Source organism: Natrix helvetica, assembly GCF_964273705.1.
Source record: "Natrix helvetica genome assembly, chromosome: 3".
In the NCBI taxonomy this organism is placed as follows: Eukaryota; Metazoa; Chordata; class Lepidosauria; order Squamata; family Natricidae; genus Natrix; species Natrix helvetica.
In genome coordinates this window covers 163,515,892-163,529,352 of record NC_138549.1, presented here as the reverse complement: position 1 = coordinate 163,529,352, position 13,461 = coordinate 163,515,892, and the positions used below count along the sequence as shown (strand labels likewise).

At 40.2% G+C, this 13,461-nt stretch overlaps 1 protein-coding gene across 4 annotated transcripts in view; it reads right to left on the bottom strand.

Moving 5' to 3' along the window:
- PHACTR3 (phosphatase and actin regulator 3) overlaps positions 1-13,461 on the bottom strand; it is a 303,640-nt gene that overhangs the window by 248,951 nt on the left and 41,228 nt on the right. For 3 of the 4 annotated variants that reach the window (XM_081948374.1, XM_081948376.1, XM_081948377.1), the window contains exon 2: positions 3,665-3,748. The exons of the other annotated variant lie outside the window; for it this stretch is intronic. The gene's annotated coding sequence lies outside the window, so the exon portion shown is untranslated. The remainder of the gene's footprint in view (positions 1-3,664; positions 3,749-13,461) is intronic. 4 annotated transcript variants of the gene reach the window in all.

The following is a 13,461-nucleotide window of genomic DNA, read 5'->3' as shown; positions in this document are numbered from 1 at the left end:
TTGAAGTATTATTACTATTATAGATCAGGCAAGGCATAAATAGAGAAGCTAAAGCATCTTTGGTCTAGTGCTTAAGCAGTGGTGGGATTCAATTTTTTTTTTACTACCAGTTCTGTGTGCGTGGCTTGGTGGGTGTGGCTTGGTGGGCATGGCAGGGGAAGGATACTGTAAAAATCTCCATTCCCTCCCGATCAGCTGGGACTCAGGAGGCAGAAAACAGGTGGGGGCAGGGCCAGGAATTTACCAGCTCTCCGAACTACACAAAATTTCTGCTACTGGTTCTCCAGAACTGGTCAGAAACTGCTGAATACCACCTCTGTGCTTAAGGCTAGAAACCAAGAGACTGACCTCTACCCCAATCTTAGGCATGGATGGGTGGGTGGATCTTTCTAAAAATCAGTTAAAAATAGTTCATCAGTATCATTATGCAACACCTGCAGCATTTAAGCCACTTTTCAAGTAGTCCCTCATGAATTGCACTGTCATACTTCAGTTCTTACTGCCTAACTGGCATCTTAGCTGGCTTAACACTTATACACAGATTAGTTGTGGCTTACAATGCAAGATTTACAGAGCAGTTTCTCACTATTTACCCTGCACTCACTGTCTCAGATTTTCTTGTAGCAATCCACTAGGATAAGTCAACATTATTTTGTTCATTTGCCTGAAGATAGAGGTGAGCTGTAAGAAATGGAACTCTTGATTCACAGCCGACTCTCAGCTGCTATGTTACAGCTGCCATCCAGGAATGGCTAAAATGGAAAAAAAATTAACTTGGAAAGACAAGCCTTGAAGACAGTTGGCACCAACTGTAACAAAAACATCAACTTAGCCCAGAAACTCAGGAAGAGGTGAGAAAAAAGATCAAGACTAACTTGCCTTGACTCTCAAGAGTGTAAGAGGGAGGGAAAGAGAAATTCAGCCAGGCTTTTAAGATATGGTGATTATAACTATATCAATGAAGTAGATTTCTGGTGTTTTTAAGGGTGTTTGTTTTCTGATCTGGTCCACCTAGAAGGGCTAACATATCTGCTTTGTAGAGATCCTTGATTGGAAACTCATTTATTTTTAATTAAGTTACTATAAAAGTAAGTCAGGACTCATGATAGGCCTAGGATTCATTCTTTGGATTGGATTTGGATTTATTAGATTTATATTCTTCTGACAAGGGTGTTCTGCAACCAGGAGCATCTATGAGATGGCCTGTTGAAGTCATGCCCTTTTTCAAGTGTCACAATTGTGATGCACAAACAAAAGGGGTGAGACTTTGATCACATGGTTGTGGCATTATCATGACTTGTTATATCTGCTCCCCCCCCCCCAACCAAACACTTCTGCATGCAATTCTCCTATATCTTCATGATGGAAAGGGACAAAGAGTCTAGACAAAAATGAAAGGAAGAGGTTTTAGATAACTCTCCATTACTCTTCCTACTTTTGTGAGAGCTTCTTCTTCATTAAGCCAATGCTTAATTCAGAGACCAACTGTGATGGGAACTGAGAAAGACAGTTCTGCTCATTTAACATGGGCTCCTGCTGCTGCCCCAGAGCAGGTACTAACAAGAGACAATAAGCAGGAGAATATATTATTTTACAACTCAGCAGGAAATATTGTAGTACCTACACAGAGATGGAAATACATTTAGAAACATAAGGCATTCATCAATAATAGGAATATTAATGGAAGCCGATATATAGGTGAGTTATAGTTCAATGGGGAGATAATCATTTAGTCTTTTGTAGCAAAAAAAAGGATAATTACTTTTTCATACTCTCCCATTTCTCCTGTCCCTTGACCTTTGTGGATCACTAAATTTGTCCTTTGTCTATCTCAGGGGTGTCCAAACTTGGGAACTTTAAGACTTGTGGACTTCAACTCCCAGAATTCCCCAGCCAGCAGCTGGCTGGGGAATTCTGGGAATTGAAGTCCACAAGTCTTAAAGTTCCCAAGTTTGGACACCCCTGGTCTATCTGGTCAGTTATCTCAGATCCTTCTTTCTATACCTCATATATACATATATATATATATGATGGGTTTCAAAAAATTTTGGAACCTACTCTGTGGGTGTGGCCTGCTTTGTTGGAGTGGCTTGCTGGCCATGTGCCCAGGTGGGAGTTGCTTGCTGGCCATGTGACCGGGTGGGAGTGGCTTGCCGGCCATGTGACCAGTTGGCAGTGGCTTGGCAGTCGTGTGACTGGGTGGGAGTGGCCAAGATGATGTCACTGAATTCTTTGCCCCAATGGATGAACTACAATAAGATTAAAATAAGTACAAAAATAAATAATACTAACTGCAAAAGAAATAAAACAATATTGGACTCAATTGTGGTTGTAAGCTGAGGACTACAGGTAACAGAAGAGACCTCTGCTTTCAACCAACAATGTACAGTCTTTTCAGGAAGGATGAGAAACAGGAAAGATATAAACAAAAAGGAAAGATATAGTCTTTCATCCAAGAAGTTAGTTCAAGAATGAATGTCAAAAGTAAATTCCCAGACCAATGCAGATTTCCTTTTTCTGAAATTTAGTTCTCAGTTCCAAAAAACAGGAATATATGAATTAGGTTCAGTACTTAGGTTGGTCCAAGTAGCTATTCAGAAGTTAGTGGTTAGAAGCAATGGTAAAGCAAGATATGGAATTAAAACCAGAACTATTTTGTTGGCTATTTGAAAGGGAGTACAATATATATTTAATTTTACACATGTTAGCAGCAGCTGGAATTGTGTTTGCACAACAGTGGAAAAACAGAGGTATGAAAATGAATAAATATTACAATATGCAGGAATAAATAAATTGACAATTAAAATCAAGAAGGCTTTGAATACTTTTTCACGTGGGATTTGTTTTAGCAATTGCTAACTAACAGAAACAGACATTAGAAATCCAAAAGTGTGAAAGAAAACACCAATTATGTAAGGAAAGGTCACTAAAATGTATAAGGAAATATTATTAGTTCTTGATCATTATTGATGTGTAGATAACTGCGGGGACATTACACACCCACACCCACACAAACTATGACAGTGCCAGGAAAACACCAAAAAATAAGAATCCTGCCCCCAAAAGACTACTAATGAAACCAGTTTTTTTCCTAACCCTAACGACAGGAAAGACAAAACCACTGGAATAAAAACCATCAAGGCATTGTGGGAAATTATAAAGGACAGTGCCAGGAAGTTCACAGAACCAGCAACCACCTCACAATTACCTAAACAACCAGGGTGAAACACACTAAATCTGGCAAAGCTGCCTTGCACCAGCCATAGAAAAGCAGCCACTTTGAGACACATAAACCTGGTCTGAACACTTAAAAGCAACATATTGCATCACATAGAAAACATTTGCAAAAAGGAATAACATTTCTTGTAGTAAATATATATTATAAACAATTAAAAAATAAAAATTCCCTAAAAATAATTTAAAAAAAGATATTCTATAAATAAAAAAATCCTTAAAAACCATTGTTAAGTATTCTGCACACAATAATTTATACTGTAACCATTTCAAGGCATTCTACACACAATAAATTGAAGTAAACCATTTTAAAATATTCTATACTCAATACTTTTAAGTAAAACGATTTAAAAAAATTCTATGCACAACAAATAAAATATTATTTTAAAAAACATTAAAAGAAAAAAAGAAAAAAAACCAGGTCACCTACCAGCAGGCAGAATCAGCAGCTCTCCGATGCGATGGATGCAGCAGGGAGGAGGCAGGCAACGAGGCAGCAGGACAGGTAAACTTACTGGCTCAGACAAGGGTTGTCGGTTAGCTAGGCATACCGCATGGCAGGCTTAGCCAGCCAGGCGAGGCTGGAGAGGGGGGCGGGGGGCTTTCGGCTGTGTGGCGTACGCCAGCTCGCAGCTTACGCGAGGAAATGCCTGAAGGACTTCCCTCACGAAAGCTAGCCTGTCACCGCCGCCGCCCACCCGCTTTTGACCATGTGGCATATGCCAGCTCGCGGCTTATGCGAGGGAAGGCCTTCAGACCTTCCCTCAAGAAAGCCGTGAAAGCTAGCCTGCTGCCGCCACTGCTGCCCACCTGTTTTTGGCCATGTGGCATACACCAGCTCGCGGCTTTCGTGAGGGAAGGCCTGAAGGCCTTCCCTAGTGAAAGCCGTGAAAGCTAGCCTGCCACCGCTGCTGCCCACCCACTTTCGGCTGCGTGGTGTATGGCAGCTCGCGGATTTCACGAGGGAAGGCCTTCAGGCCTTCCCTAGTGAAAGCCGTGAAAGCTAGCCTGCCGCCGCTGCTGCCCACCCGCTTTTGGCTGTGTGGTGTACGGCAGCTCACGGCTTTCGCGAGGCAAGGCCTGAAGGCCTTCCCTCACGAAAGCTAGCCTGCTGCCACCGCCTACCTGCTTGTGTACCCACGTGGCGTACACCAGCCAATTAGTATACCAGCCAATCAGGACTCCAGCCAATCAATGAGCGGCAGGCTGGGCTAGTTTAGTGCAGATGGGCGGGGGAGTGAGCGAACTGCATCGGGACTGCCAGGGCGAGCGAGCGACAGGGCCGGGCAGGCGTTCCCGAAGTTACTTCCGGGTCCACCGGTCGAACCTCCTCTCACTGGATTGGTAAATTTCACCAACTGAAGACATCATATGGGGAGTTGAAGCTACACTCATCAAAATTAACCCAGATGAAGCCAATAAAATCAGACTTGCAGACACCAATGTCCTTTGCTCCAGTAATCCACCCAGAAGCAACTTACAACAACAAGAAGAAAAAGCACTCACCAACCTGAGGAAAGACAACAACATAATCATTCTCCCAGCAGACAAAGGTAACACCACAGTGGTGATGAACACGCCTGATTACCAAGCCAAACTATCCAACCTACTCCAAGATCCCACTTACAAACCTCTAAACACAGACCCCACCACCTACCTGGAAAAAACCACCAAATCCAAAATAAAAGCCTCTCCCATCAGTGAAGAGAGGCAGCAAAGAATCATCCCCAGAGAGAAATCTCCCAAATGCCCCAAACTCTATGGCCTCCCCAAGATACACAAAGAAGGAACACCACTCAGACCCATAGTCAGCTCCATAGGCTCACCTCTACAGAGTCTTGCCAAATTCCTCACCAAACAACTCCAACCCTACACAGAATCCATCACCTCACATGTACAAAACTCACTCCTCTTCAGAGAAACAATAAAGAAACAAAACCTACAACCCAGCGACCTACTCGTGAGCTTCGATGTCATATCCCTCTTCACCCAAGTGCCTGTAAAAAAAGCCTATCCAGAACAAACACAATCCCCCTAAACATATCCTGGACCTGACCAACCACTGCCTAACCAATACATACTTCATCTATAATGGACAAAGATACAAACGGATAGAAGGAGCATCATGGGATCACCCCTCTCACCCGTCATCGCAAACTTATACATGGAACATTTTGAAACTAACGCCTTAGATAAATCTGAACACAAACCCAAACTCTGGCTTAGATATATTGATGACATTTTCGTGATTTGGCCACATGGGAAAGAAAAACTGGACAACTTCCTCACACATCTCAACAGCCTACACCCCAAAATACAATTCACTATGGAAATAGAAGCAAACAACCAACTTCCCTTTCTGGACGTCCTAATCTACAAAAAACCCAATGGCTCCCTAGGACACACCATCTACTGGAAAAAAACACACACCAACCACTACAATCCCACCACCACTCTGCACAGATCAACTTTGTAGCCAAGACCCTCATCTCCAGAACCAAGCGCCTAGCTTACAAAGACCATCTGAAAACTGAATTACACACTCTCATAAATGTATTAATCTCCAACGGATTCCAAAGAAAAACAATTACCAACCTAATCCAAAGGGAGACTCCCCTAAAAAACTAAGACACAGAACAGAACAACGGCATTGCCCTCCTTCCTTACATCAAAGGCACCACAGATAAAATCAGCAAAATTCTCCACAAACACAATATCAAGACAGCCTTCAACACTAACCAAAAATAGCCAACATCTTAAGAAACTCCAAAGACAAAATCCAGCTAGAAAACCAAGGAGTCTACGAAATACCATGCAAAATCTGCCCTGCAACATACATAGGACAAACGAACAGGAGAATAAATGCATGCATCGCAGAACACAAGAACGCAGTAAGAAAAAAAGAAAAAACTTCCTCCCTTTTCCAGCACCTTAAAGCTATAGGGCATGAAATTAATTTTGAAGGAACCAGGTTAATCTCCAAAACTGAACACTTCAACAAGAGAATAATTATGGAAGCTATCGAAATAGAGAAACGCCACCACAACTTTGAATAAACGTGACGATACCTCCCACCTACCAGACATCTGAAAACCAGCCCTAGTCAACAAACAAGCCCCACCCACCACCCAGGCCGTTACAACATGAAACAACAAGGGACGCACAGCCAGCACCAATCAGCACCAATCTACCAATCATGATACAACCACACGACCAATCATTCCACTTACTGAAACAAAGCCAGCACTCCACACCCCTCCACCAAGATTTATAGAAAGAAAGCAGCTCTGACCACGCTTTAAGCCCCAAACCCAGCAATTTCAACCAAATTTGGTACACAGATGAGTTACTCTCTGAAAACAAATACTGTGGGGGTAAGACATGCACAATACCTCTCGGTATGTTTGTGTGCATGTGTGTGTCTGTATGTGTGTTCCAGCATAACTCTGGAATGCCTGGGTGCTGAAATGATATGGAATAATTTGTATCTATAGTGTCAAATCACAGTACTTTTGACAGTGATAGTGTGCATTTTGGATGCATGTTTATGTGTCTGTCTGTGTGTCTATGTCTGTGTGTCTTTGTGTGTACGTGTGTGTGTTCCAGCATTACTTTGATTTGACACTATAGATATAATTCATTCCTTTTCCTGTCTAATACAGGATTAGCATAAATAAATACCCAGGCAATGCTGGGTTATCAGCTAGTGTTAAATAAGTTAGATCACAAGAACTCACAAATCAAGCTACAGTCTCATCTACTCCAGCTTTTATGGAGTGGCTAACAAAATAAGACCAAGTAATTCGCAAGCTTTTCAAAAACCACAATCACATTCAATAACATTAAGTGACAAAGCTTAATTGTATGTTGTGCAAAGAAAACACCACAATGATCAGACTGGTCATTCCCAACTGTATGTTTCTATATAGCAAATCCAGTTATTTTCTATTATTTTGCTTAGGTAAGCATCTAAAGTAACCTTGATTGAAAAGATGGAATTGCTAAAGTACAATGCACTAATATCTTCTCTTGAGAAATAAACATTTGTTCATATTTCCCTCTGAAGATAGTTGGGTCTTTTCCCATCTCTTCACAGATGTTGCTTCCTTTCCTGCTTAGCCAAGGAGTATCAGACATCAGTTGAACGTTGTACAGTATAGAGATGAGCAGTCTCAAATTTTGATATGTAAATAAATATATAAATATAAATGGAATTCACCGCTCCATTTAGCTCAACATTGCCAACTGCGGTGGGGTGGGGAGGTCTTCAGTGTCTCTGAGTTTGGTTGTTTTCTTGCAGACATTTCTTTACCAAACCTGGTAAAATCATCAGTGCAAGAAGGGAGTGGGCTTTGCTCTTATTTTTATATACTAGTGGCTTCCCCTGTGAGTGTTGGTAGGAATGTTCTTGGTGGTTCTTTGATTAAGCTGTTGCTTTCTGTTAACTTGTTTGTCAGTGTTGGTAGTTCCTTGATTGAGACATTATTTACTTTTGCTGGTGTTTTGCTGGTGTTTTTGTTTATTTTTGTTTATTTTGAGAGATATGTAGATGCTGTTTATCTCTGTGTGTCTGTTGATGGCCGATTTGTCTGAATGCCAGGCCACCAGGAATTTTCTGGCTTTTTCAGAGTTGGTTTGAGTTAGGACAAAGATCACTTGCATTTTAAGAGTTATGGACTTCAACTCCCAGAATTCCCTAGCCCAGAATGGGGAATTCTGGGAGTTGAAGACTACAAGGTTACCAAGTTTGGAGACCCATGATCTAGGATGTGATGACACTGATGATGTAACCTAGTTGGGTAATGAGATGTCTGCAAGAAAAACAACCAAGCTCAGAGAGCACTAAGGATCCCGCAGTTAAATCCTGAGCTACAAATATTCTCCTCTATCACCAACTTTGCCTGGAAGTCACTCTTCTGTTTTGCATGCAGAGAAAGAACTTTGCTCTTGCTGGCTATCTATGATTCTTCTTCCTAACTTTCCCAAAGGCTGGACTTCAGACTTTGTTCAGGCAGACTGAGCGCTCTATCAACAGTCTTAGCCTTCATCCTCTTTTTATTAATGTTGTCTTATGAAACAAGATGCGCACTGATCATGGCTTTTTTCTTGCAATGGCAGCTCAGGAAATCATCCTTGCCAGCCTCCGAGTGGTCTGCACTTAATGAGTTTTCCCGCACAATGGGAGACTGTCCTTCTGATTTTATATGTGTGGCTTTTGATTAATTGTGATTTATGGAAATGAATGTAGTTCTGAATGGTAGGGCAAATAACTGGGAGCTGGGAGGCACTCTTGCCAAATTGGTTTTGTAAGATTAAACAACAGCTGCCTACATTTAGCTGGCACTCTCTGCCTTCAGCCTTTGAATGTGGACTGTGTGTTATTTGTTGATTTATTCAACTGTGCATGTGCTAATACTGGCAAATATTTAGGATGCTGCTGTCAATGTTTTGCTTTTATCTCTGTGTTGTTGTTCGCTATACTATGATCTGAAGGACTAAAATGATCTAAATGCTACAGCCTCTGTAAAATTACTTTTATTATCTGTGAGTTTGACAAAACAACAGAAAATGAAGGAGAAGCACAATCTAGCCTAAGCTTGTCTTAAATTCTTTTCCTTGTACATTTGAATCTAGCCTTTTAAAAACTTTATTCCCACGACGGATAATAATGTATGTAAAGAGATGCAAATGAAAATAGTAGAAATAACCCAAAGAGTTTACAACACCAAAGGACAAAACTGAAATAAACTTGTCAATGTTGGTAGAAAAATTATAAATTACAATTTTTATAAATTATTAAAAGGGTTCAGGTTTTTTGGGGGGGAGGGGGAATGCCAAAGCATATTTCAAACAAAGAAGAAAAGAGAACTTCTGTTGCAGCTGCTGCTGCTGCAAAAAAATATGGTTTTTATTTTTTGAACAAATAACAGCCATAAGATGGGCTCTGAAATAATTATCTGAATGGTAAGATAAATTCACATGAGAAAGTACGATCCTTGAGTTTAGTCAGTTAAGTGGCTGTATTTTGGTTACTTAGCTTTTAAGGGGATTTAAAATATCATTTTTAATTCTTGTTTTTATTGGAAATATGAGTTGCTTTCCTGGATTCTGTCATTTTTCAAAAATATTGCTTTTTCTGATTTCCCTGCATGTGAGTTACCTTTTGCAAGTTACATAATGCTAGCCACACTAGCACAATTTGCATTGTTCTATAACCGGGATGGCAAACCTATGGCACGCGTGCCAGAGGTGGCACACAGAGCCATTTGTCACAGCACATGAGGCATTGCCCTGTCAGCTGGCCATTTTTTTGAGGCCATTTTTCACCCTTCCCAGGCTCGAGGCTTTATAGGACCTGGGGAGGGCGAAAATTGCCTCTTCTGCCCCCCCCCCCCCCCCGGGGCCCTCCAGAGACTTCAGGAGCTTCTCTGGAGCCTCCGGAGCGCAACAAACTGGCCCTATGGGCAAACCAGAAGTTCAGGAACGAACTTCCAGTTTGCTCATAGAGCCGGTTTTAGCCCTCTGGAGCCTTCAGGTGCCTTCCGGAGGCTTCCCTGAAGGCTCTGGAGGGCAAAAAAAAAGCATGCAAAAAATGGGGGGGGAGCGCTGGTCATGCGCACATGTGCGGTAGGATCATGCATTGCATTATGGGTGTGCACGGCCCCCACTGCACTCACCTTGCTTTTGGCACGCGAGCCAAAAAAGGTTTGCCATCACTGTTCTATAACAAGAGAAAAGGAGAAATAAATAAATAAAATAAAAAAGGGAGAGAAGGAGAGACCGCAAAGTTTTGTTTGCTCCTGCCTTTATTGGTAGAAAACTAATCAGATTTGAAGCTTTTTTAACCAGGCAAGACAAACTCAGGCTGCCCAAATTCTTTCTGATGTGCAGCCAAAAGGATGTGGGGAAAACCAATAATTTATGACCCATATAAAAGTCAAGGTACACTGAAAACTTTACAGTCTACTATTTAAATAGCCAGTGTTTTCACTTGCTTGGAGCTAGGCAGATAGGCAGAAACACATACATGTCCTACGAGTTTCATATAAGCAGAACTTTCCTTTCACTACATATGAGCAGTCCTCAACTTATGACCACAACAGGCGAACAGAATGTATGTTGCTAAATCAATCACAGTTGATTCTATGAACTTTTTTGCCATGGCTGTTATCAAATCACTGCAGTGGTTTAAGGGAATCATGCCACTGTTAAGTGAATCCATTGTCTTCCCAAATTAGCTTTGCTTGTCAGAAACTGGCTGGGAAGTTTGCAAATGATGATCATGTGACACCCCTCCCCCCCCCAGGATGTTGCAACCAATGTAAACCCCACCAATATTGTGAGTAAGTGAAAGTCCTTAATGGATTGGTTCAAAGGCCTTTCAAACATTTTATGTAGAGTCTTTCCTCCATTATACTCTGGTGTTTAAAGAACATTTTTCTCCCTTTTGGATTATGAAATACATGAAGTAAGCTCCAACAGCTAAGGTGATTTGTTTCTGAAAACTCTTTTGATACATCACCAGGAGATAAACAAAGCTCTAATAACATTCGGTGGCAAAACAAAATATACACACAAATCCAGACAGTCTGAAAAGGAACTTATACCTTTTCATAGAATTGTATGTTTTGTTTTACTCTTGAAAAAAAATATTCTGCATGCATTTATTAGATTTATAATCCCTTTTATCTACAAGAGCAGCGATTGTCTAAAGCAAAAACATTTAACCAACACATTTGGAAATATACCAGCTAAAATACGCTTTTGCTTATCCTTTGACAATAAGCTAACACGGGAAAATGTTCTGACAAAGATGAAGTTAAACAGCATTTAACAGCAGCTGCAACAAAAGGCTCTCTTTGTGATAAGATTGGAATATTTAAGATGACATATTTAGCTGGTCATAAAAATGAGGCCATGAGAGACAATTTCTAACATAATTTCTTCCTCAGACATTTATAATACATCTCATGTCAGTTAATGTTTGTAGTATGTTCAAAAGACAATAGAAAGTCAATGGAGATGCAAATGTGTATATACAAAGGGACTTAGCATCTACTGATTCTTTTGAATCTAAAGTTGAGCGGAAAATCAGTGGCTGGAAGCTAGAGGTTCAGTACCATGGATAGTTCCTCCATTTTTCTCACCCTTCCTTTTGCTAGCTCGGTCTACAGGTCAACTTTAATTTTTTGTCTTATCAGGGGCAAGCTGCTGAACCAACATGGAACTCCATTAGAATGTTTTCAGTATTACACCATTTCTTACACAGAAAGAGACCTCTCACATCCTGGACATAAATTGTTTCAACTTCTACCCTCAAAACGACGTCACAGAGCATTGCACACCAGAACTAGACACAAGGACAATTTTTTCATGCATGCCATCACTCTGCTAAACAACTAATTCTCACAAAACGGTCAAACTATTTACTAAGATTGTATTACTATTATTCTTTTCATCCTTCCTATTACCAATCTTCTTTTCTACTTATGACTATAACCTTGCTGCTTGTATCTTTACAATTTATATTGTTTTATTTAGTTTCCTAGTATGATTTTGATTGTTTATTTAGTATCCTATGACTATCACTAAGTGTTGTATCTTATGATTCTTGATGAATGTATTTTTATGTACACAGAGAGCTTATGCATCAAAGACAAATTCCTTGTGTTTCCAATCACACTTGGCCAATACAGATTTCTAATTCTAATTTGATCCATAATCCTATCACAGACAACTTAGAAGTATCAGCAATTTATAATAAATTTAAAGTATCTTAAAGCAATGCCAACAATCTCAAGCTGATAGCAGAGTTTCCTGATACTGGAAGGAAAACGTTTTATATATCATATCCTTAAATCCCCATTCCCGTCTTCCATGCAAAATAGCTACATTCATTCATGCTTAATCTACTTATTGAATCAATTGGATTGGGAGTATCTTTATACATTGGCTGTTAGCAATTATTTTGTTTTTAGTTATTTTAGTGTACGTCAGTCAACCAGAGTTACATTTTATAATATGGGTAGGCATATAAATCTTCCAAATAAATAAATAAATGAACCACACAATGGCAAAGCAAACTCAACAAGGTCTGTTTAGCACATTTAACTGCAAAGAGCCCAGCTCCTCTGCTTAATTAGAATAAGAAAACTTACTGTCAGCTAATGGGATGTGAAGACAAAGGCGAACATCTGTGCAGAGCCTTAATTGATTGTATGCACTGGTTAGAGGAGAGCTAATTAATGACAAGAGAGTGAAACAGAATGGATAAGTTATTTATCTACTGCCAGGTAATTGAGGCCTTTGTGCTATTGTTAGAACCTTTCACTTTTTCAATATGTAATACTGTCACTTCCCCAAATCTTGGCTCTCTGAAGACTGCAGGGATCAGTAAACTACCAATACATCATTAGAGTTCATGAATTGCATTGTCCTTCAGCTTTTAAAGTGTACAGTTTCCATACAGGTAGCTCTCGACTTACAACAGTTTGTTTAGTGACTGCTCAAAGGTACATAGGCAATGACCTATGACCATTTCTCACGCTTATGATTGATGCATGATTCATGCAACAATCATGATCACATGATCAAAATGCAGACACTTGACAACCGATATGTATTTGTGATGGTTCCAATGTCCTGGGATCTTGGGGTCACCTTTTGCAACCTACTGACAAGCAAAATCAATGGGGAAGCCAGATTCATTTAACAACCTGTGTTACAAACTTAACAACTACAGTGATTCACTTAACAGAGGAAAACTCACTTAACAATTGTCTCATTTAGCAAAGGAAATGTTGGACTCAATTGTGATCATACATTGAGGACTACCAGTGTAGAGAAGGCTTATCATGGACAAAATATGTTCAACAAGACCTTGATTCCCATTTTATTTACTTATGGAATATATACGGTCACCCAACTTGATCACTGCAGGTCCAGCTAAAATCATTGCTAGGTGATGAAGGACTCACAGTTACATCCCCCCCCTACAAAAAATGAATATATCTTTCACCATTTCACCAAACCATTTCAAAAGGATTGAAGCTGGTCCTTTTCCATTCCTGATTTGCAAGTAGCACATGAAGCTGTAAAAGCTAATACTATGCCATTTTCGGAGTAGATAATAGTAAAACATGGGGAGATAAGAGAAAGTTTTTAAGAGGTGTGAGCAGGATTTCAATATTCAAGTGTGTAATCAGGCCAGCTAAAAGAGCAATACAT